The sequence below is a fragment of the Panthera pardus genome, unplaced genomic scaffold (assembly GCF_024362965.1).
Source record: "Panthera pardus isolate Hobbes unplaced genomic scaffold, ASM2436296v1 HiC_scaffold_8, whole genome shotgun sequence".
NCBI lineage: Eukaryota > Metazoa > Chordata > Mammalia > Carnivora > Felidae > Panthera > Panthera pardus.
The window spans coordinates 75,532,458-75,555,009 of NW_026527013.1; the positions used below are offsets into that span (position 1 = coordinate 75,532,458).

At 40.1% G+C, this 22,552-nt stretch overlaps 1 gene segment (V, D, J or C); it reads left to right on the top strand.

Moving 5' to 3' along the window:
* The window catches only part of LOC109268035 (T cell receptor gamma constant 1-like), a 244,969-nt gene that overhangs the window by 55,476 nt on the left and 166,941 nt on the right, over positions 1-22,552 (top strand).

Genomic DNA, 22,552 nt, shown 5'->3' on the forward strand with positions numbered 1-22,552 from the left:
GTTCGCACAGCCTTCGTATTTCTCTTTGAAATATTCACTCTTGTGATGTTCGCAGGTAACCACTTCAAGTTTATGATTTTTCAGTTGGTCATGCTGTTCCCTTTATTTTTGTTTGTTTGTTTGTTTGTTTTTAATGTTCTTAATAATCTCTAGAGAGATCATTTGTTGGTAGGTTACCAGCGCTGTTGCATTTAAAGAATTTGAGAGAACACCATGCACCAGGCAGATTAGTATCATTACTATAAACCAGATAATTCCCCATGTTTTGAGTACAATTGGAAGCCATCCTTCCCAAGACTCAAAGCAATTAACATCAAATAAGTAATAAAGACCCTGCTGAAGGAGTCACTCTTTTAAACAAAGTGGCTTGCTCAGTGACCTGATGTTGTTGAGTTTTAACTTCCCCAGAACTGTTAATCCAGGTATAGCAAGCAGTGTTGGCTACAGCACAGACTCAGCGTTGCTCAGCTAAGAGATCATCAAGGGTTGTCTTATTTTCAAGAATTACTTTCATCAGAGTCTAACGATTTTTGTTGAGTAGCCATTGCTTTAGCAAGAGGTGCTGGAACGATTTTAAGAATGAAGGAGAAGGTCTTGATCAAATCTCATTTACATGTATCCTCAACCAGGGAAGTAGGGCTCTGCCAAAGGAGTGAATACTGGTCATTAGGCCCCTTCTAACTCAGAATGTATATTTAGGGCATTCGACCAATTAGATGGTTTATTTAGCTTAAGGAATGCTGGGAGCAGGGTTAGATTTTCTCCTAGCCTAAAATAAAAGGTGTTGTAAATTCCAGAGGTTATCCCACCTTGGCCATGACCCGGGAGATACAGATGAGGGTGTTATCTTTCCAGGCCATTGCCAGAGCAATGGAAAAGAAAAGAGGTAGAAAGGATTTCATGTTTGGTTAGAGTATGAAGTCTCAGACCCTTGTTTAGGTGAATGCAGTCATCTTAAATGCCCTATGGTGGATGAAGAAATGAAAAAACAAAAACCAAGAAAATGGGGTTTGCCAAGGAGCTAGGAGGAACCAGGTGATTGTCTTGGTTTTTCCCTTAGCCCAGACTCTTTCTTGAATACACTGATGTTGTTTTCCCACTTTAATTTCTATGATTCAGAAGTGACTTGTGCCATGTTACAAGGACATCAGCACAATGAAGTCTGGCAATGAGGGACATTTTTTGGAGAACCACATGGACTTTAGCTACATGTGCCCCAATCTTATAAATGCAACATAAAGAAAACTTAGTCTGAATTTTTATTTGACAATGGTTCCCATGTGCTTTAACATATCAAATAAGGCAAATTAGTTCAGCAAATTCTTTGGAATGTTCCAGGTCAAAGAGACTTAAGCAGACCAAAACTCCAAAGAAAACAAACAAACCTAAAAACCCCAAAAAAACCCTTGTCCTTTGACAGTGAGAAAACCAAACTGTAATGCTGTACCTGGTAACTTAGGGATTTGAAAATTTTTCATTCCAATCTTAGTCGGTCCTGATCACACATAACATCCCTTTCTAAACATCCCCTTTTTGTAAACCTTTTACAACTTTTTCTTTTACATTCAGATATTGTCCTGAGTTTGCCCTCTTTAGATAACCAGGCTTGTTTAAGAGAAAATCCTTTTTCCCCTTCAAAAAATATATTTCACGGGTGCTTGGGTGGCTCAGTTGGTTCAGCATCCAACTCCTGATTTTGGCTCAAGTCATGATCTTAGGGTTCCTGAGATCAAGCCCCTCTTCAGGCTCTGTGCTGACAGCACGTAGCTCACTTGGGATTCTCTCTCTCCTTCTCTCTCTGCCCTTTTTCCACTTGCTCACTATCTCTGTCTCTCCAAATAAATAAACTTAAAAAAAAAACCCTATCTATCTATATCGGTTATTCAAACTTTTTCTTACTAAAAATACACATCTTAATTTCCTCACATTCTGAGTTGTTTCCCTTATCATTTCCACTAGTTTAATTACACCTGTTAAAATTTTTAACTCTTAGAAAACTTCATTTTTAATAAAAACAAAATGCAAGCAATTATGAACTGTTAACCAGCAAAACATAAACAAAATACGTTTACAAACAGTCCCAAATTTATCTTCAGTTTCTCTGCAATAAAGAAGCCCAAAGTAGATAAACCTATGTTTATTAACTAATAATTAACAAATTAACTAACAATTAGTTAACTAATAATTTGATATTTTTTCTTACTGGGAAATGATCTAGATATTTAAGAGTGTAACTTAACATTTGTCCTAACTCAGCAAAACATTAATGTTTTAGGTTACCGAAAAGATTTGGGAGACTATTTAAAAATGCATTTAAAATTTTTCAATTTACGTGTATTCAATTTACTGGTTCTTAGCAGTTTTGCTGAGATTACCCGTAAAACTTTTATGAGACAACAAAGTCCATCATTCTCCCAAGCTATTTTCTTTAACATTTTGTAACAGAGATCACACCTACTTTTTCGATTTTTAGTAAACCCAGGCACGTGAAAGTTTTAATTTTAGTGCTGATAACTCTAAAGACATTCCTATTTTACTGAACCAACAACCAAATATTTGCCCAGATCATGTGAAGTCGAAACACATTTGGTTAGTTTCTATCTTTCTGAGATGTTTAGAATGCCCAATCCTTGAAAGTGCTTGAGTTCAAACCAAAGAAATGGAGCTCTTTGCAAACTAATTTTGACAATACCGTCCAGAGAGAAAAATATCTCACATTGACGACGTGTATTTGTGGACACACAGATCGCTGCAAAGACCCTGGAGTCACTGACATTTATGGAGACATTTATGGAGAAAGTGTTAAGGTTTGTATGTGTCCCTGGAACTACGAAGGACACTGAGCCAGGGTTTAGGCACAGGAGCCCTTTAGCAGTTTGTACTTTAAAAAGGCCTCTTTCCCTTAGTTTCCCTCAGTCCCAGGCACTTGTGGGCTGTGTTTACATTTAAAAGTCGCGATCAGATGGATCACTTTGAGGACAGAGAAAGAATGCAGGTTCCTGCAAGAAGGACTTTGCTTTCCTAAAGCCAACCATCTATAAGCCCTTTTCTGGAACTAGGAGAAGTGTGGGGTTGGGTGAAGGGACAGGGGAACTCTGGATTGACCCAAGAGCTGCATTTCTAGTTCTGTTCACATTTGTCAAGACAGCTGCTCTCAGTGTCTCAAAGACTTGGATTTTTGTGAAATGACATCACAGGTTGACCGAACCTATCCAAGCTCATGAGCCTTAATTTGCTTCTTTCCCTCTGGGTGCTTCTTTCCCTCAGTTTTAAGTATTCCTGGCAGATGGAATAACTCCCCTTGGGTGTAAGATGGGTCCCCAGAGAGGGAGCTAAGGATACTACCCTCCCCAGATCCAGGATCACCCACAGTGACAGCCAGAGGAAGGGAACCCACAGCCGCATGTCCCAGGCAGGCAGAGAGCTAAGAGCAGTGACACAGGATGATACCAGCAAGGAGGCAACGGCTGTCTCTGGGAGAGAAAGGATCCATAAGCAATGGGTGTGGATTTGGAAAGGGTGGGACAACAGGAAATTTTCTTATCCTCTCTGACCAAGCACTGGGCAGAGATTCAGAAGAAACTGATTCTGCTGAATTTCCGCCCTTCGCTAGCTTCTGGCAGTTTTTTCAGGACCTCATCTGCAGGCCCCAGTATTTACCAGAATTTGCACTTTGCTGTTTAAGAGGGTGGCTTACCAGAAAATCATCTAGTTTCATCATCCCTGGGAAGGTCTCATTTGGGGCCCTCCTTTGAAGGTAGAGATAGGGATGTCTGTAAGGCCTTTAATTTGGCAGATTCCTCTTTATGGCTGTGTAGTCTTTTTGAGTAGGAAAACATTTCAGACTAGAAATCAGTTTTCAAAGGAGCAAAGAGAGGAGAAGGAGGAGTTATGTCAGCCTTTTGCTTTGGGTACCTCTTCCATCTTTAATTTTCCATAGCCTTTTGCAATCAATGTTTCAATGAAACTAACTTGGCTCTTTCTTTCTTTCTTTCTTTCTTTCTTTCTTTCTTTCTTTCTTTCTTTCTCTTTCTTTCATCTATTTATAATGAGAGAGAGAGAGAGAGAGAGAGAGAGAGAGAGAGAGAGAGAGAGAGAGAAAGCAGAAGCAGGTAGTGGAGCAGAGGGAGAGAGAAATTTTTAAGCAAGGCTGCATGCCCAGTGCTGAGCCCAACTCAGGGCCCATGACCTGGAAATTATGACTTGAGCTGAAAGCAAGAGTCAGGCACTCAATTGACTGAGCCACCCAGGCACCTGAAATTACTTTGGCATTTTAAACCTTTCAAACCTTCTGCTTGCCAATTAATGGAGGTGTTCCTATTCTGTTTAATTTGAGTACCCTTGCTTTTAAGGGCACTTCTTAAATGATCTTACCTAATTGGAAATTCTTAAATGACCTTATCTAATTGGAATGTTCCTAATTATGGCCATTGTATTTCTAGGCCGTAATTCCCCTGAGGGCTGGCAGCAGGGGACCCTAGACTTGAATGGAGTTAACCCACACTTCTGTCCATTCATAAGTAGCCGCAAATGAGGTGTAGGCGTTTTTGTGTCCCACCTTACTTTGGGGTCTCCAACATGATGGTTACCAAGCCAGTTCCACAGGACACAAAGGAGTGTGGTAAGATTTTGCCATTTTTGCTAGATATCTGTACGTTCCCGGACTATAGCTGTTAGTAAAATAAGCAGGTACACCAGAAGGTGGTGGACTTGACTCTTTAGAGTTTCAGGGTCCCGTTAGCTAAAACTTTGGGCTTCTTGGCGCCAAACTAACACCTAAAAGGGATGTGCCCTGAGTTGCGGTTGCGTGTGTTTTACATAGTAGCTAGCTCTTTGCGTGGAAATTTTCCTGAGGTTGATGGGTGACTTAGTGCTTGATCCGACCCATCCCCTGGGCAACTTGTACTATCAGGGGAGTGTTCCTGAGACGGTGAGCATTCTAACAGTGTTTGTTTGTTTGCTTATTGTTCCTCAGGCTTTATTATTATTTTTTTAATTTAAATTCAAGCTGGTTAACACATAGTAGCATTGGTTCCAGTAGAACCCAGTGATTCATCACTGACATGTAACACCCGGTGCTCATCCCGTGCCCTCCTTCGTGCCCATCACCCATTAGCCCATCCCCCCCACCCACCTCCCCTCCGGCAACCCTCAGTTTGTTCTCTGTGTTTAAGAGTCTCTTATGGTTTGCCTCCCCCTCTGTTTTTATATTATTTTATTTTTCCTTCCCTTCCCTTCCCTTATGCTCATCTGTTCTGTTGAATTCCACCAATGAGTGAAATCATACAATATTTGTCTTTGTCTGACTTATCTCGCTTTGCATATTATATACTCTAGTGCCATCCATGTTGTCGCAAATGACAAGATTTCATTCTTTTTCATTCTAACAGCCTTTAAATGTGTGACCTGTGCCCGCCGATTTTGTGGCTTTTTCCATCTCTGTGATCCCTGTTAGCAGTAGCCTTTATCTCCACAAAACCAGAAAAGCAGTTATGTGCACCTTCGTGTATGGGGGGTGTCTAAGAGATGCTACTTGTTCTGCCCACAAGAAGGCTCTGTGTGTACCACCAACAATTCTCCTGGAACCCTGCTAAAGTTTCCACTTCGGGAACTGTGGTCTGAAAGGTTAGTGGCCTGGCTCCTGGTGGACGCTTCTGCCAGCTCAGCTGGGCTCCAAATATGCCAGCTCAACTTGGGCTCCAGGCATAACCCTCTCCCAGCCCAAGCTGACCCACCCTGGAAGTGAAGGCCAATTAGATCAGGAGACTGAAGGCAAAGAGAGTGGAGCTCAGAACCAGGAAGAACTCACCTATAGCCCTTGAAAACGGTGAGGAATATAGTGAACTCCAAGGGTTCACAGTTACCACCCTTGTGTTTCGCGTTGTCTCTAAATGCCCGTGGATGTCCACTTCAGATCCTGTCGCTGCCACCAAATCTGTTAAAGGACAAAATTTCAACCAACTAAATGTTAAAGAGCTAATGGCTGTATTAATCAAGTGACTTATGACTCAGGCAGCAACCCATCTAGCACGTAGAGGGGACCTCTAGGATTATAGAAAAGGAAACGTCATCAACAATAAGGATGGAGAAAAGGAAATTATTAGCAAAGAATCCATTGTTTTAGGCAAAGTCACCCTCCAAAGGGGAATGGTAGGAGTCAATCAGGAAAACTTCCTAGTGCTGACTGGGAAATTCCCATGTCCACTAGTTAAAGGTCACTGTTCCGGGGGTCACAATTGCACTTGGGTTAAGTGGTAGTAAGTCTTGCTATAGTGACTTGGGGTTTAAGCTAATTGTTGCCATTGTGGGTCTGTGGTTTTCTTTCTAACAGGCACAAGAAGACGAAGGCTGACTTCAGAATTTTAGACTCGTATATTGAGTCTATCACATGTCTTGTTGCTTTTGCCCTGTGGCTTAAAAAGTGCTTGTTAACCACAGGGAAAAGTATAAACTGGTTCTGTTCAGTGGGCCCTCGGGGGCCTTGGTCTATTATGTCAATGCTCAGGACTTGACTTCTGAGTCCAGAGAGCTGCTGGATCACATGGCACAGGGCACATTCAGCTGTCTGCCCACATGGTCTAAATATGTCCAGCATCTGCACCAATGGGGTTCCTCTGGGACACCATGCCAGAATCACGAGAGACCCTGAGTGATTAGGAAAAGTATATTCGTTCTACTGTAATGATCTTCCTTGGGACAGTGGTCCGCCCTGCTTCCCTCCTAGGCCTGGCACATGCTCGTACTGCAGTAAGTGTTTGCTGGGCAGCATTTCCCAGGGGTAGAAATACGTTCATGGTGGAGCATGGAAGAATGTTTGTACAGATTAGCCTCACACAATCTTACTTACCAAATTTCACCTAACGGTGGTGTGTAAAATTCAAACCTGAGAAACATACTAAAACCTCAGCAACCAAATTACTATTTTTGTTGAGCTGCGAGCTGGCTCCATCAAATGAACAGCACTTTGTCACCTATAACTCATTGTTTATGGGTTATACTTTGAGTAGAGCAGGACTGAAGTGAGAGGGACTTTGCTGAGTAGAACATTCCTCAAAGATGTATAATTATTCTTATTTCCTGATCAAGTAAGATTATCAAAAGTGCCCCCTGTTTTTGAGCATTTATGGTGTGTGGGGTTGCTAGGTGTTTTTATGTGTATTGTTTCATTTAATCCATTCAATGACACTAAAAAAACATCACTGTGACCTTCATTTTTGGGTGATAAACAGGTGAGAAAGGCTATAACAATGAGCCATAGTCTTTTTCTTTTTCTTCGTATGTTCTAAAGCCCATACTATTTTAATTCTATGGGGAAATAGCAGGACATTTTTGCTACCATTAAAACCAACAACACTAAGGAAGGATTTCTATTTGCTTGTTTTCCATTAATTCTTGACAGAAAATGTGTATTCCATTGCGGAAAAATAGGGTTCTGGGAGGTTACAGTCATGTGTACATGCACATACCTGTGTTTATTGAAGGAAACAGAATCTCTTGATCAACACCTCCTTTATTCTTCTCATGTCTGATGACACATTTGTGTTCTTTACCCATTGACTCTTCACTCACAGTCAGCCAGGTGTATTTCATGTATGTGTCCTTCATCTTCATGGTGTTTCCCTGCTGGGATTTCAGAATTGCTCTGCCATTTTTCTCTTTCCAATCTATCTTGATAACATCAGGGAAAAAATCCTCAAGAAGACAAAGATATGTTCCAGCCTTATGAAGTTTTCTTTCAGCAACTGAAGGAAGAAAAATCGTGGGCTTGGGGGAAGTGTGCTCATCAGGACTTTTATCTGTGGGAGAAAATGGAATAGCATAAAACTATTATGAGAGAAGCACAAACATTGCGTGGTTTGGAACCACTGCCACACATAGTAAAAGGAAGGAAAAGTTGCCATAGAGTTAGTGCTTACAATGGCCTTTCCTCCACAGTGGGCTATGAGTTGCTTACTTTCTTAGTTTCCATGGGGAAAAGAGGTTCAACAGGTTATGTAATTTGCTCAGAGTCACAACTACTAAGTGGCAGAGTCTGGATTAAAACATGGAATTTTGTTAGACAATACAGTCACTTGTTTGAATGGGAATGTATTTCTAGGCATACTTGAAAATCTATCAAGTTGACTTTTTATCTTCAAATAAGGATCCCTTGCCCACTTCTGATACTGAGTTCTCCTTGATTTCTGATTTTATAGATAACCTTGCTCTCACATCTGCACCATGTCAGGATTTTGAGTAGGACAATGTTTAAAGCTGCACCTCTAAATGATCTACAATGCCTTTAATTTAGAGACAAAGTGGCAATAGTTCCAAATTTTTTATTTAAAAAAAAATTCTGATTATTTTCAGAAATGCTCTTACATTAATCTTACCAAGTAATTCACTATTCAGAACTTTGTTTTTCTTTAAGGAAATGTTTACTAAAAGCACATTTTATTTTGGAATTTCATTTGAAGTCGAAGCATGACCAGAAGACCAAGCTTTGACGCTTAGCATCTCCCCCCAAATTTGAATCTGCCCTACAAGCCTGCTGAACTTATTGGAGTACCCCACAATTCTCTTTGATTTCACCTGCTGAACATATGCAACTGGCATAATGTTAACAGTTACGGTTCTAGGGTTTCCTGTAGACATAATGTCAAAAAATATATCAAAACATCAGAGTTGTCAAGAGCATGTCACTTGAATGTTGGAATGTTGCTTGATTATACATTTATTGTTAATTTAGTGAGTGAAATTATAAATAGTAGAACACTTTCCTGTTTGATTTCCAACTGAAACACAAATGTTTTACTCATTTTTATTTTGGACTAGTTTGGAGTTAGAATAATAATTTTATTGGCAACTTCCTAAGAAAAGAATTGGACTTCTCCTTTGAGAAGAAAAGGAAAAAATATTCTTGAGAATTTCTGCCTGTGCAGCAAATCTAATTTTTATGCTAAATCAGCAAGCAAACAATGAGGAGTTTTTACTCATGCTGTATATAGAATGAGACCGTAATATATTTGCTTTAACTTTGTATATCTTGCTTATAGTGCAAGTAGTATTTTATTGATCATAATAGTAAGATACTCTATGTGTCACCAACTATATACGTGGATTTTAATTTAAAAAGTTATCTTATTTGAAACAAGGTTAATGATTTAATTGTACACAATATTTACATAATTTTAGGCTCTAGTCAATGCATTAAATAATCTAGCTTTCATCTTAGGAAGTTTCATTTTTTATAGGAATATTTGTGATTCATTATAGTAAAGAACTTGAAAATCAAATGAGTAACCTGCTCAATGTCCGAATAGTGAGACACGATGCTTGCCTCCTGCCTCTTTTCCTTAGCTAGATTTCTGAAGTTCCTTCTTTTCAGGATAGAAGGAATCTTGAACTTTCACAGCTTTCTCAATGTGATAGTTAACTGAGCATTAACTTGGGTACTTGGTTATATACGGTTCGCGCCTATATTTTGGGTAATTATATTACATGTTTTTCTTTCAACGTTCTCTTTGAAATTTAGTGAAGTGTCAAAATCATTTCCATGGTGCATAAAATAGAAACCAGTCTACAAAATGAGTTCATCCAATACATTTATATACATTCATAATAAAAAGTAGAAGTAAATTGCCTGAGTTTTATATATTTTATTAAGATGAAGCAGTGTGAATTCTACATAAATTAATCAAATGCAACCGTATTTTCAATTAAGTGTGATATTTCAAACCTGCATATTAATATTGATTCAAAATTCCTCTATTTTATCCTTCTAATTTTTCTTTTATTAAATAATTATAGCTATCTCATATGTGAATAAGACTTTCAAATTTATGGAATTTTCAAGCATATTTAAAAGTACTAACTATATTTTTAGCTATATTTCTACGTTTTTTTCTAACCCTATTTTAAAAGTTTGTTTTTCTACTAAAAAAAAAGTATGAAGCCCAAACTTGTTGATGTTAGAGATGATATCAATTAACATAAAGGATTAATATTTAAAGTATATATGGGGCACCTGGGTGGTTCTGTGAGTGGAGCCTCTGATTCCTGATTTCAGCTCAGGGAACAATCTCACGTTTGATGGGATTGGGCCCCCGGGCAAGCCTAGCACTGTCAGTGTGGAGCCTGCTTGGGATTCTCTCTCTCTTGCTCTCTCTGCCCCTCCTTCGCTCAGCTCACATTCTCTCTCTCTCTCTCTCTCTGTCTCTCAACATAAGTAAATAAATAAAAACTTTAAAGTACATTGAAGAACTACAAAAATACCAAAATCCCCACATTGTAATTTCATTTTTGTTGCCAAGTAAGGGAAGAAAAGTCCATTAAACAGAAGCAACTACCTCTAAATTCAAGTTATTTGTGTATCCGTGGACAGCAAGGGAACTTCCCATTGGAGCAGTTAGAAGTACAGCTGACTCCTCTGGAGAATTTCTGCTCTGTCAGTATGATTGGCTACAGACCACCATCCATACTGGATACAATTCTCCCTTTAGGTTCGAAATGGGGCAATCTCCATCCAGCACCCATTTGGTGTAAGACAACGTGCCAAGTACTTTATTCACAGTCTCTCATTTAATTTTTATATGACTCCTGACTGAATACATCCTGTTATCCCACCTTATGAGTTGAGAAACTGAGGCCAGAGAATAATCTCCCAAGTTTGGCTAGAATCTCCCACCATGGGCCTTGATGATGGAATGACGAGATCGATGGCGGCTTGCCTGGTCCTCCAAGTCTCCTATTGTCGCATTAGATCCCTAGACCGTCACCTGCATGACCATGTCTGCTGAAGGTCACTAACTGTGAATGACACTAAATGTCATGGTTTCCAAAGCAATGATGCAGTTGTAGCAATGAAATGCATTTGTTTAAAGACCATTTCTTCATTTTATAAAATGAATGTGGAAGGCAATGCCCACTCTTTCATTTCACATTCCTACTAAAGGACTCCGGCATTGAAGTCTGTTTCTAATTCTATGGTGGGAGAAGCATAACGTAACTGAAAACTTGGTGGGCTTCATCCTTTCAGTGAATAAAAAGGATGCAACTACACAACATTTTTCTACTACATTGAACTTAAAACTGTACCTGTGTTTCTTGCTGGATCATCACAGGCCTTTTTTCCTTCTCCTTTCCTTAGTGCTTTTGGACTTCCATTTTTATTTCGTGGCCTAACTGTACTTGCGTATTTTATTTCAGGCCTTCTCAAACTGATTTTGGAAATACGCAGTATCAATGAATGAGAAATAGTTGGTGCGTTAGAACTCGTTTCTTTTTCTTTTTCGAAAGGTTTATTTAGGGAGAAAGAGAGATGCAGAGAGAAAGTGCGTGAGCACACGAGCAGGGGAAGGGCAGGGAGAGAGAGGGAGAGAGAGAATCCTGAGCAGGTTCCATGCTCAATATAGAGCCTCATGCAAGGTTCCATCTCATGACCCTGAGATCAGGATGTGAGCCAAAATCAAGAGTCAGGTGCTTAACTGGCTAAGCCACCCAGGTACCCAGAGCTGGTTTCTCTTTCTGTCCCAGAGCTTGATAGTTGAGTAAGGTCTAATTTTGAAGGTGACATGAAAAATGGGAGATGTTTGCTAATCTCACTCTGCACTACAGACACAAAACATGTGGAATTCAAACACACTGAAATGCCAGAGCACACGGTGAAGCTTTTGTTCCCGAAGTTATGCCTCATGAAGCAGGGGCTGCCTTATGATTAGGTCAGTCCTGGGCAACCTCTCGTTTTAAAAGACATTCCTCTAGTGCTTTACTTTGATCAAACATATAATTTGGACAAGATATCAACCTGAAATAAACTCAGTTAATGCTACTTTAGAGGCAGCACTGGTTAAAAGATAAAGAAGTTTAATATGGCTTAGGTAAATAATACTTGAGACTTAAGTCTCTATACTTTTATGTTTATGTTGTACATATATAGAATGACAGAATAAATGGAAAAAAAATGCTTTTATTTTGTAATTGTCTTTTCCAATAAAATATCTAGTGATCTCATAAGAGGATCCTAAAACAGACATTGTGATGAGTCAGCAATTTTCTACAAAGCATACATTTTAGATGCATGTGAAGAGTCTGAAGAAAATTGGTAATGAAATGTGAGGGCAAAAAAGGCAGTATTTCTCAACTGATGTTTGTAATGATATAATCTTTACTTTGTAGGTATATTTCAAACATGATATTAAATATTTTAAATGAGTATTTGATTTATATGTGTATCAGTATAATTTTATACATCCAAGTTGTGACATAGTCCCATCTTACATCTCGATATTTCTGCTGAAAATGAGAGATCACCTTACGTTCAGGCTAACAATATTTGAGGTAATGCTTAGAACATCCAATCATTTTTAGATACACGTAACGATGAGTTCGAAATTGAAAGTGTTTCTGTAGATACTAATTGTTCTTAAGTAATGTGTAGACTAGCTACTAATTAATACAGTTTTCTATACTCCTGATTTCATCCAGTGGGTGGTAATTTGAATTCTGTAGCATTGACTTTTCTTAAATCGCTGACCGTATCCCAAGCTATGTGGTACCTGTTTCCATACTTAATTTCATTCAGTCCTCACAACATCCACTTGACACGGTTGTTACATTGACAGAATAAATGGATGGAATGAAATGGATGATTACACAGAAAGTGATAGATCCAGAATCACAGTCCACATTTTTCTCTGCACCACATTCTTCTAAGAAAGATTTTTCAGCACCTCATGACTTATATCTGTCTCACCATTATTTCACTGGATTTCTAGAATTTATACTGAGTATGTGGTCAGTTGAAAAAAAGAAGACCAGAAAGTCACTTTTCAATTTATGAATTTGTTTGTGCCTGTGATCTTGACCCCTAAGGAAACCAAAATCTATAATTTCTCTTAATTTGCCAACATTTTTACCACCTTTGTGAAAATTCTTTGAAACTTTTTTTTCACTCGATCTAGCAGGCTAGAAACATCCCTGTAAGATGTTTGCCTACATTCAGGCAAAATTTCGTCTCTAAGGCTAATGAAGAATGAGCACATTTACTAGCCTGGATTCAGAAAACACAAACCCAGCTCATGACATTCTTGGATAAGTTTGTGCGGTTAAATATGTCCATACCCGGTATGAATCACCTTCTGACAAAATGACAAGTTTATCAAATTTTGGTCCATTCCTTTCCTTTGTTTATTTTTGGAATCAAATAAATAAGACACACAAATTTCATTATAAACCTTTCAGCACAGAAATCCCACAGGGACCTGACATGCCCACCCCTCAGGGACCCCCAGTTGCTCTAGCAAGTTAGCTCCTTGTCAGTGTCATTCATGGGAGCTCAGGTAGCAACTACCCCCAAGGACTGGGAAACAGTCACCTACCTCTCCAAGGATCCCGCTGCCCTTTGTGTCCAAACTGGGACCGAATCCTAGCATTCTGGGCCAGCACCAGACCCTGGCCTCCGCCCCTGCATTGCCCACCTCCCTTCCCTATGTTATACGGAAGAATGAAAGAATATTTACCTGTAACCCTGAGCAGTGTGCCAGGACCGAACACTTTGTGGTTCTTCCAGCCATACCCATTCCACTGTCTGAAAAGCTTTTACACAAATCTCCCTTTGTGCCCCCTTCTAAAATTGTGCCCACGGGCGCCTGGGTGGCTCAGTTGGTTAAGCATCCGATCTCAGGGTCTGTGAGTCCTAGCCCCACGTCAGGCTCTGTGCTGACAGCTCAGAGCCTGGAGTGTGCTTCGGATTCTGTGTCTCCCTCTCTCTCTGCCCCTCTCCTGCTCATGCTCTCTCTCTCTCAAAAATAAATAAATATTAAAAAAATAAAATTGTGCCCATATTTTCAATATCTATATAAATATAAAAAGTAGGTCTTGCTAGCATTAAACAAAGATGAATCTCAATCCCATTAGAGATGAACACAGTCAAGAATGAATGGACTGACCCCTCTCTGCCTGGGCGGCTTGGTTCTGTCTTTCCATTTCACTCACACGATTTGGAGAGTATGATTTTACCTTTTCTCAACATTTTCCTGAACCTTCAAAATCTCTTTTTTTTTAAAGGTTTTCATGCATCATATCAGCTCTTTTCCTAGAGTGTAATTTATGGTTACTATTTCTATAATTTTCAAAGAGGAACAAAAATAAAAATAATATAATTGTTTAATTAATGAGTGTTCAACATTTTTATAGGTATTGCTTTTTCTATATATTGAAGCATGGGTATCTGGTTTGATTATAAAGCAAATTCTTCCCAGAATCCCATTCCAACTGATAGTAGCCAGATGAGTTATTCCAGAGTCTGAAATCTTAAAGGTGACCTCTTAAACGTATTTATTCCTGGAAGACTGCACTTTTGAACTTGAAATTACCCTAAGAGTTTCCAGGGCACTGATGTAAAGTCCTGAGCTGCTCATCAGAGGATCCTGTCTGGTCTGGTCTTTCTGCCGCTGTCCCGGCCTGAACGGAAAGGTAGCTGTGGGTCATGTGGCCGAGTTCCACTTGTAGGCCACCTGCTCCAGCTGTCCTGCCCGAGTCAGTATTTCCGGCGCACTTGATGCTGATGCAGAAAGAAGACTGAATGCAATGGTGTGGAAAGGACTTGTCATTTTATAGCAATACCCTAAGACTCACACTGAGAATTTAATAAATGCATATTCGACATGACTTACATGGGGTGAAGGAGGCCATTTTAGTGCCATGACTGTTTTCTGCATGAGTAGTAATACAAATTATGAGCCTTTATTAAACATTCAACTAAAGAGACGATGAAAAAAAGTCAGTCTACACAAGAGTAAAAAAGTATCAGAATTAAAAATGCAGCTTCATGTTTCTAATATCATATAATGGTCTAGACAATGCTGTTTGGAATGAACAAGTCTCTGTTGGGTCCCAAACTTTGCCACAGCAACTTGCCATGTGACTTTAGGCAAATAACTGAGCTTCTCTGAGCCTCAGGTTCTTTATCTGTGAAATTGGAACAAAGGGATCTCCTGTATAGTGCTGCTGAGGATCAGGACAAGACACTGAAACTATTCACCCTGTCACGGACTCTGGAGCTGAAATGGTTTACTGAGCTCATGAATCCCATTAAACTGGATCATTTCTAGTCAATATCACAAGAGTCACAATGGCACAAATTTTGACTCGTCTCAGCCTGATTTCTAAGAAGCCAGAGTAATGAGATAAAGTGGCATTTATAGGTGTTTAAGTCATTTACTGTGAGAATTAATGCTTTTGCACTGTTGTTAAAGATGAGATCAAAAACAATCATAGATTTTGCAGGTTATTAGAGAAAGGAGCACTGTTCATTTAAAAAGGATCACTATCAATAGTAAAGGTACTCCATCAAAGTGTTTCTCAAAAGCATCCTGAACCATTAACTTACACCAATGGTTTATAGAAATGATCCTAAAATATTTTAATTTCACGCCCGAGTCTACCCTTGTGTGTGTGTCTTGTCTACAAATAGAATCCAATCTATTTACAAGCAGGGGAGCCAATAAACCATTTGCAAAGTAGTTTTGCTTTTGTATATAGTGACCAGTAGCTGCAAAATTGCTGTCCATATGCTGAGGTGATCCAACATTGTTTTTTTCTAAAAAGCATCTATCAATTTTTCATTCACAGGCTCAAAATAGGACAAAGTTACTTACCAGTGGAGTTACTATGAGCCTAGTTCCTTTTGCAAGTATCTCAATCCAACCTGGTTACAGATGATCACCCTGGTTGGAGGTTCTAAAAAATGTCAGCCTTCTCCTGAGCTGCACGGCATGACCAGCAGGTAGAAACCTTGTCCTGGCAATTTGATCTTCTGGGTTCCCTTGGAAGTCCTTGAATATAGGCTTCACGGCATCTGGCATTTTGTAAATTTCCTCAGATTAATTGACTCAAATGTCTGTTTTCGAAAGAGGCCGTATCAAGGAAAAGTGCTGACAGAGAATGGAAGTGCTAAATAAAAAGAAAGAAAAATGAAAGAAAGAAAAAAAGGAAGAGAGAAGAAAAGGAAAAAGAAAAAGAATTAAAAAAAAGAGGAGATAGGGACTGAATGGCCAATCAAGAGGCCTTTTCTAAATTACCAGGAAAAGTGTTCAGAGAATTAAAATGTTTGATTTCCAGGTGTTCAAGTGTGTGAAACTGTTCAGAGATCGCATCAAAGGAAGAGCCCTTCTGTTCTCACAAACACCAGACTTGCTCTGTTAGCAATTTGGGATTGTATTTCTTTTTTTTTTTTTCAATATATTAAGTTTATTGTCAAATTGGTTTCCATACAACACCCAGTGCTCATCCCAAATGTGCCCTCCTCAATGCCCATCACCCACCCTCCCCTCCCTCCCACCCCCCCATCAACCCTCAGTTTGTTCTCAGTTTTTAAGAGTCTCTTATGCTTTGGCTCTCTCTGGGATTGTATTTCTGAAAGAGGATACGCTTCAGTAACTGAGAACGCAAATATGCCAACAGAAATGTACTTGAGAAATGTGAACAATGTTCTCCATTTTTTCATAGCCATGTTTACCATTTGCCAACACGCATCTTTACCAGGAAATGCAAAATGAGAAAATAATTTCCATGATGACAATATTTTCCTGGAATGTAGAAATCTGTAGAATTCTATCTCCCGGAGAAAAATGTGTGTCTTACTAAAACTAAAGTTTGAAAACAAACCCAATTGTCTGATATGTGGAAAGAAGAAGCCTCTTGGAAGGGATTCCGTGGTTTTTCAGCTGTACCACTGCCTCTGGGGTTAACTACCTTCTGACAAGACATTTGCCATTTCTGGGCCCCACATCCCACTGGTTGTGTGGGCATTGGGCTCTGTATGTCCAAAGGGCCCTTCCTGTTCCAACAGTTTATGAGTCTGTGACTAAGAGCAGGAAACGATCTTCTGTGGTTGCTCAAGTGAGAAAGGAGTTGAGGGTTAGCAATAGAAAAGGTTTTCTACAGGTTCCTTTTGCCTCGTGACATTGTGAATGCCCAGCTGGTAAAAGAGCAGGTAGCTTCATCAGACTTGAAGACCTTATCTGCTTATCAAGCAAAAGACTCCCTTGTCTTTCATATCTGTGTCCAAACTGAAATCGGGCTTATCTTATAGATAATATTGGTTGAGCCATAGAGGATTCATTTCAGGGGCTCCCCTTCTTTTATGTGGTACTACAACACAGTGGTCTTTTCTAGGGAAACCCCAGATAGCTTGCAGTGTATATGCAATGTTTTATCTTGTGTTCGGGTAAAGGAGAGTTGATCCTGAGGGATTCTCATCTTGGTGTCTCCATTTGAAAAGCAAGGGAGTGGAATCAGAGGCCTGTGAACAAGTTGACAGTGGACATATAAACAGTGAAAAGACAAAAAAGGAACATGGTCAAGCTACAAGCTACAAGCTACAAGCTCAAGCCAACATGTGAAGTTGGCATTGCCAGTGGCTGGTCAGAAAGGACTCCAAGAGGGGGCATGAATCAGGACTGGGGAGCAGCACCAACCGTTGTTCTTCAGGGGCAAGAGTAAGGGAGGAAAATCTGCTTTAAAACCAGTGAAGGACTGTCCAGTAAGATCTGTCTCAGTGTTATTTTATTATGTTGTTGGTACAAAGGACTATCAGATCCCAGAAGACCTCACCAAAACACCCATGTTGTAATAATTCAATGTTAAATACTTCTTGGAACAATATAGTCAAATTTTTTCTTTAAGTTTTACTTCAAAAAAAACTATACTTGAGCTCCTTTTTACCCCTGAGTTACAGATTTTTCACCAAATTTCACAAGTATGGCAGCTGTATGGCTATCATGAGAATTGGAAGCAAAGCCTGATTCTGTGCTCAAACTGTCCTGTGTGGAACCTCCTTCAGTCCCCAGCAACCCTGTGAGAAAGATTTAGTAATGTTCCTGGATCGCACTGTCAGTTAAGTGACTGAGCAGGAATTCAAACCCAGGTTTATATCACTCCAAAGGCCTTGTAGTTTCCATCATTCATTCATTCATTCATTCAAAGTCAAGAAACCATTTTGCACACTGGTGAAGGCTTCCTTCCCAGAACCTTCTCACAGATGGAGAAAGAGAGAAAAATCAGGACACTTACAAAAGCCAGCCTGGGCCCCCAAGAGGTAAGGCTGGACGATAAAGATAACTGAAAGTAAGATCACAGATTGGGTCCTTTGGCTCCTTAGCTCAGACCTTGCTGAGGACACAGATGCAGGAGAAAAGTCCTATGTAGACAGTAGCCAGGTCCCTCCAGGAGCTAGAAAGGCATGTGTATATGTTTACAGGGGTGTGGCATAGCGGGAGGGCTTCTGTTCAGTGACAAGGCAGGACAGTGGGGACCTGCTGGGGTATGCCTCCTGCCTCAGTGCCAGGAAAGCGTGGCCTGAATTGGGGAGGGGGAAGGAAGTGGTTGATGAGGTGGTTGTTGGCCCTGTGGTGCTGGCTTCAGACTTGCAGGGCCTGAGGTCACCATGTTTTTGGCCTCATGTTTGCTCTGCCCACCTCAAAATAGGGTGGTGGTCTCTGCAGGACTGTTTGGCATGAATGTGAAGGGACCATGGAGGCAACTTTTTGAAAAACTTTTTAATGTTTATTTATTTTTGAGAGAAAGAGAGAGAGGGAGAGACAGAGCAGGGGAGGGGCAAAGAGGAAGGGAGACACAGAATCTGAAGTAGGCTCCAGGCTCTGAGCTGTCAGCACAGAGCCCAACGTGGGGTTGAACCCATGAACTGCGAGATCATGACCTGAGTCAAAGTCAAACGCTTAACCAACTGAGCAACCCAGACCCCCCGGAAGCATCTTGACTTCTGTGGAAATGGGAATGGTTTCTACTTGGCAGGGGTCGTTTTATGAGTACTCTTTCTCAGTATAATATTTTAAAAATATTACATGTTTAATAAATATTAACTTTCAGAAGAGCAAATATGTAGTGAGCATTCTTTATTTGTCAGGCTTATTTTCTAAACATTCTTCACCTTTTACATCTTCCCAGCAATCACATGGTATGGATGTTTGCAGTTTTCATTTCATAGATCAGGAAAGTGAGGTACAGAGGAGTGACATGTGACTCTAGGAAAGTCACAGGGCTGGTACATAGAACGTGTGGAAAAGATCTTCTTTGAGGAAACTTGGAGAAAAAGGATAAATATGAAGATAAAAATGCCCATGAGCATATCACAAAGACCAGCAGCTCTTTCCATTATGGGGTGTGAAGTTCTAGGTTTCTCCTTTACAGATATATGAATGTAAATGTTATTTTGTGGACTACATTACAATGATAAGTTACAGGTGCAATATGCATAGTGTCTTGTATTCTTCTCGTTTCATTTCACTTTATATTCTGATCAACTTCACACATTATCTGGCAGCCAATGGAGGTAAATGGACACGAGTTGCCTTTTGATCATTGCCGGCACCCACAGCTTGAGTTTTTCACAGTTACTGAATATCTCTGGCCATTTTGCTTCTCTTTGAGAGAACCAGACCATTTCAACATACACAGTCTCTAAATAGGAATCCAAGTTAATATGTAATTATGTCAAACCAGACATTTTGGGCACAGTTGGTGTTATATGTGAGGTAAAATTGATAACCATCACATTCTCTTTTCTCTTTTCTCCGATACAGAGACATTGCATAGCAAACTGTGTAAAGTGAGAGGCTGGATTTTACTTGACATTACGAAAGTGGCAGGCATTTCTCTTGTCTCGTTTATATATTTTTTAAGTTTATTTATTTTGACAGAGAGAGAGAGAGAGAGAGAGAGAAAGGGGAAGGAGCAGAGAGAAAGGAAGAGAGAGAGAGAATTCCAAGCAGGTTCCACAATGTCAGCGCAGAGCCGACACAGGGCTCGAACTCACAGACTGTGATCGTGATGTGAGCCAAAATCAAGAGTCAGATGCTTAACTGATAGAGCCACCCAAATGCCCATCTTTCATCTTTTTTAATAAGAGTTGGGATTTTTTCACTACTGTAAGCATGTTTATTGTATTAAAGACCATCAAGAACACAGTATTGGATTCATCATAATATTGGTTCATAAATCACCATAATCATTCATCTACACATAGATCTCTTTAAGTTATTTGTTTTATTCTACTTAGTTGATGACGTCTTACTTCATAAGTAGACAAAAACCTGAGAAGTTCTGATTTAACCAGAGAACAAGAGTCTTACATAAAGTACATGCTGCTCTCTACTAAGCTCATCAGCCAGAAGAGCACAGAATTTAATGATAATCTGTCAACACTTGTCCAGTTTTCTGTTTTGTCACCCAAGAAACAGGGCATGCCCTGTTCTGTTAGCAATGCGTCCTTGGTGGCTTTGTGGAAACTGAAATGAAATAAACTAGATATAATCTTCCCCATACTCCCCAAATTGTTTTAATTATTTGGTGGAAACCATAACCCACTTAATTGACCATTTGCTTCATTTCTTCATTTTGCTCCTCCAGGTGGGCTGTCCACCTCTTTTTACCTTGCCCTGATCATTACAAGGGAGCCCCCCATGAACTGCGTCTATGGTTTTCCTTATTCTCTGGTTGCTGCTTGGAAGCAGTCAATGGAAGCATCAGCAGGAGGCTGGGAGTTGGGAGCAGAGTGAGCTCAGGGTTCCCTCCCTGACAGGTGGCTTTGGGTTGGCTGCATTCTCCCCTGGGCCCAACATATAGGGTCATCTAGCCCAGGACAGAGCTTTATGTTCAGGAACCAAGAGATACAGGTGGGAATGGCCATTCCCTTTTATACCAATTAATTCACCTGAAGAATTTGTTTCTAGTTCCAAGCCAGGGAATTAGAGGCCTAGAAATCTAGTACCCAAGGAATGAATGTTTTTGTCAAGTGACAAGGTCATGGTTCCTTTGAACTTCAACTCTCATTGGCCACAATTCAATGGAAATCAAAACAAAGATATCCATTAGTGTAATCCATAGGCATTAGCTTCCTGGAGTATAGAGCAGGGTAGAGAAAAGAGGAGAATGAATCCTGAGAGGGAAACGGAAGGCAATCAGCAAAGTCCTCCCTTTATGCCCCTCAACACCCACTCCTGTCCTTTGACCAGGAGAGACATCTGTGCCCCCAAAGAAGAGAACACACAGAGTCTTACTCGGAAGTCTATCTTCTTCTCAGTCTCCAGGTGAAGATCATGTGAACCTGGTTTCTAGCAACCTTCCATGGAAGTTGGTGGATCATCTTTTAAGGCAATGAAAGTGCCAGACTATCTCACTGAATGAAATCACAGTTCTGTCCATCACGCTGTGCTTGGGGTGATCTCATTCTTGTCTCTGCATCTGGACCATAAGATGTAAAGAAATCTAGGAAGTTTCGGTACAGTGTTAATAAAAAGACTATTTGTGCACTCTCTGTACTACTTGGTGTCTGTCCTACATGACGGAAAAGACACACTCAGCCCAAGAAGCTACTCTGAGCTCTTTAGCATTAAAGTTTTCTCTAACTTGACAGACAGAGTGAACGGAACTCAGGAGAAAAAACAAGGTGTTCTTTTGTAAAAGAAGCAAAGGTTGTTTGAGAAGAGGGGAGAAAAGTAGGGGAGAAAAGTAATTAAGACAGAGCCAACCACAGGTCTTTCTAACCATCACATTTCACCTGTTGTCTCTAAGTGCTCAGTAATATGCCAAGATTTTTAATATTATGAAACATGTGAATTCCTTTTAAAATAAATTTAAAAGAAAATTTACAAGCAATACAAGGTTTTTATGAGACAAGTTGGGGAACACGGAAGTGACATGGAAAAAACTATCCTGATCCCAATGTGCAGAGGTGACGTCTACCAAGTTGGGCACTCCTCTCTGCCCCAGGTTGCATCCCTAAACCTGTTCTCGGGGCTGAACATAGAGAACACCCAACCTGAAACAGTCAGCGTGGCTTTCCAGGTGCCTGGAAATTTTTACAATTACGATTTTCACAAGGCGACTCTGACATAACAGACATCCCTTTTCCCACAGTGGTATGTATATGGGCAGCTGTTAATGGATAATGTATGTATGAGAATCATGATTCTGAAGATGTTCTTAGACTTCACTCGGCACTTACTTGATAACATAATGTTGGTTCTGTTATTTAAAGTCTCACTCATGCCAGAGAGAAAGCGACGAGTTGAGTCTAAATCATCAGGACATTTCCAGCATGTATCTATGCAAAATCCTCGGCAAGAGATAATGTGGGTCCCTCAATAATGGTCAAGTATCAATCCCACCTCAACAGACATTAAGAGAGCTGTCACTGTAGTTGGTTCTGCACATTTTAATAAGATGCTTTCAGTGATTTTATGAATTAGTCATTTAAACAAACATTTCATTGGTAAAAATTTACTTAAGACAGGAGGGCTGGTTGGCCTTCTGGGTGTGTAGCCCAAGTGTTCTTGGTGACGCTCACCTTAGCCAAAATGCAGGAGGAGGAAATGACTGTAATGTGGGACTTGTCCCCTGGCAATACGGTGGTTTCTCCATGCACAGGGCCACTGTCCTTCCAGGCTGCAACTCAAAAGCAGGATATATAGAACCATGTTGAAAAGTGAGATTTACATTGAATTGGGATGCCGTCTCATGAGAGTGTCCTCATATTTAGCTAATTTCTCTC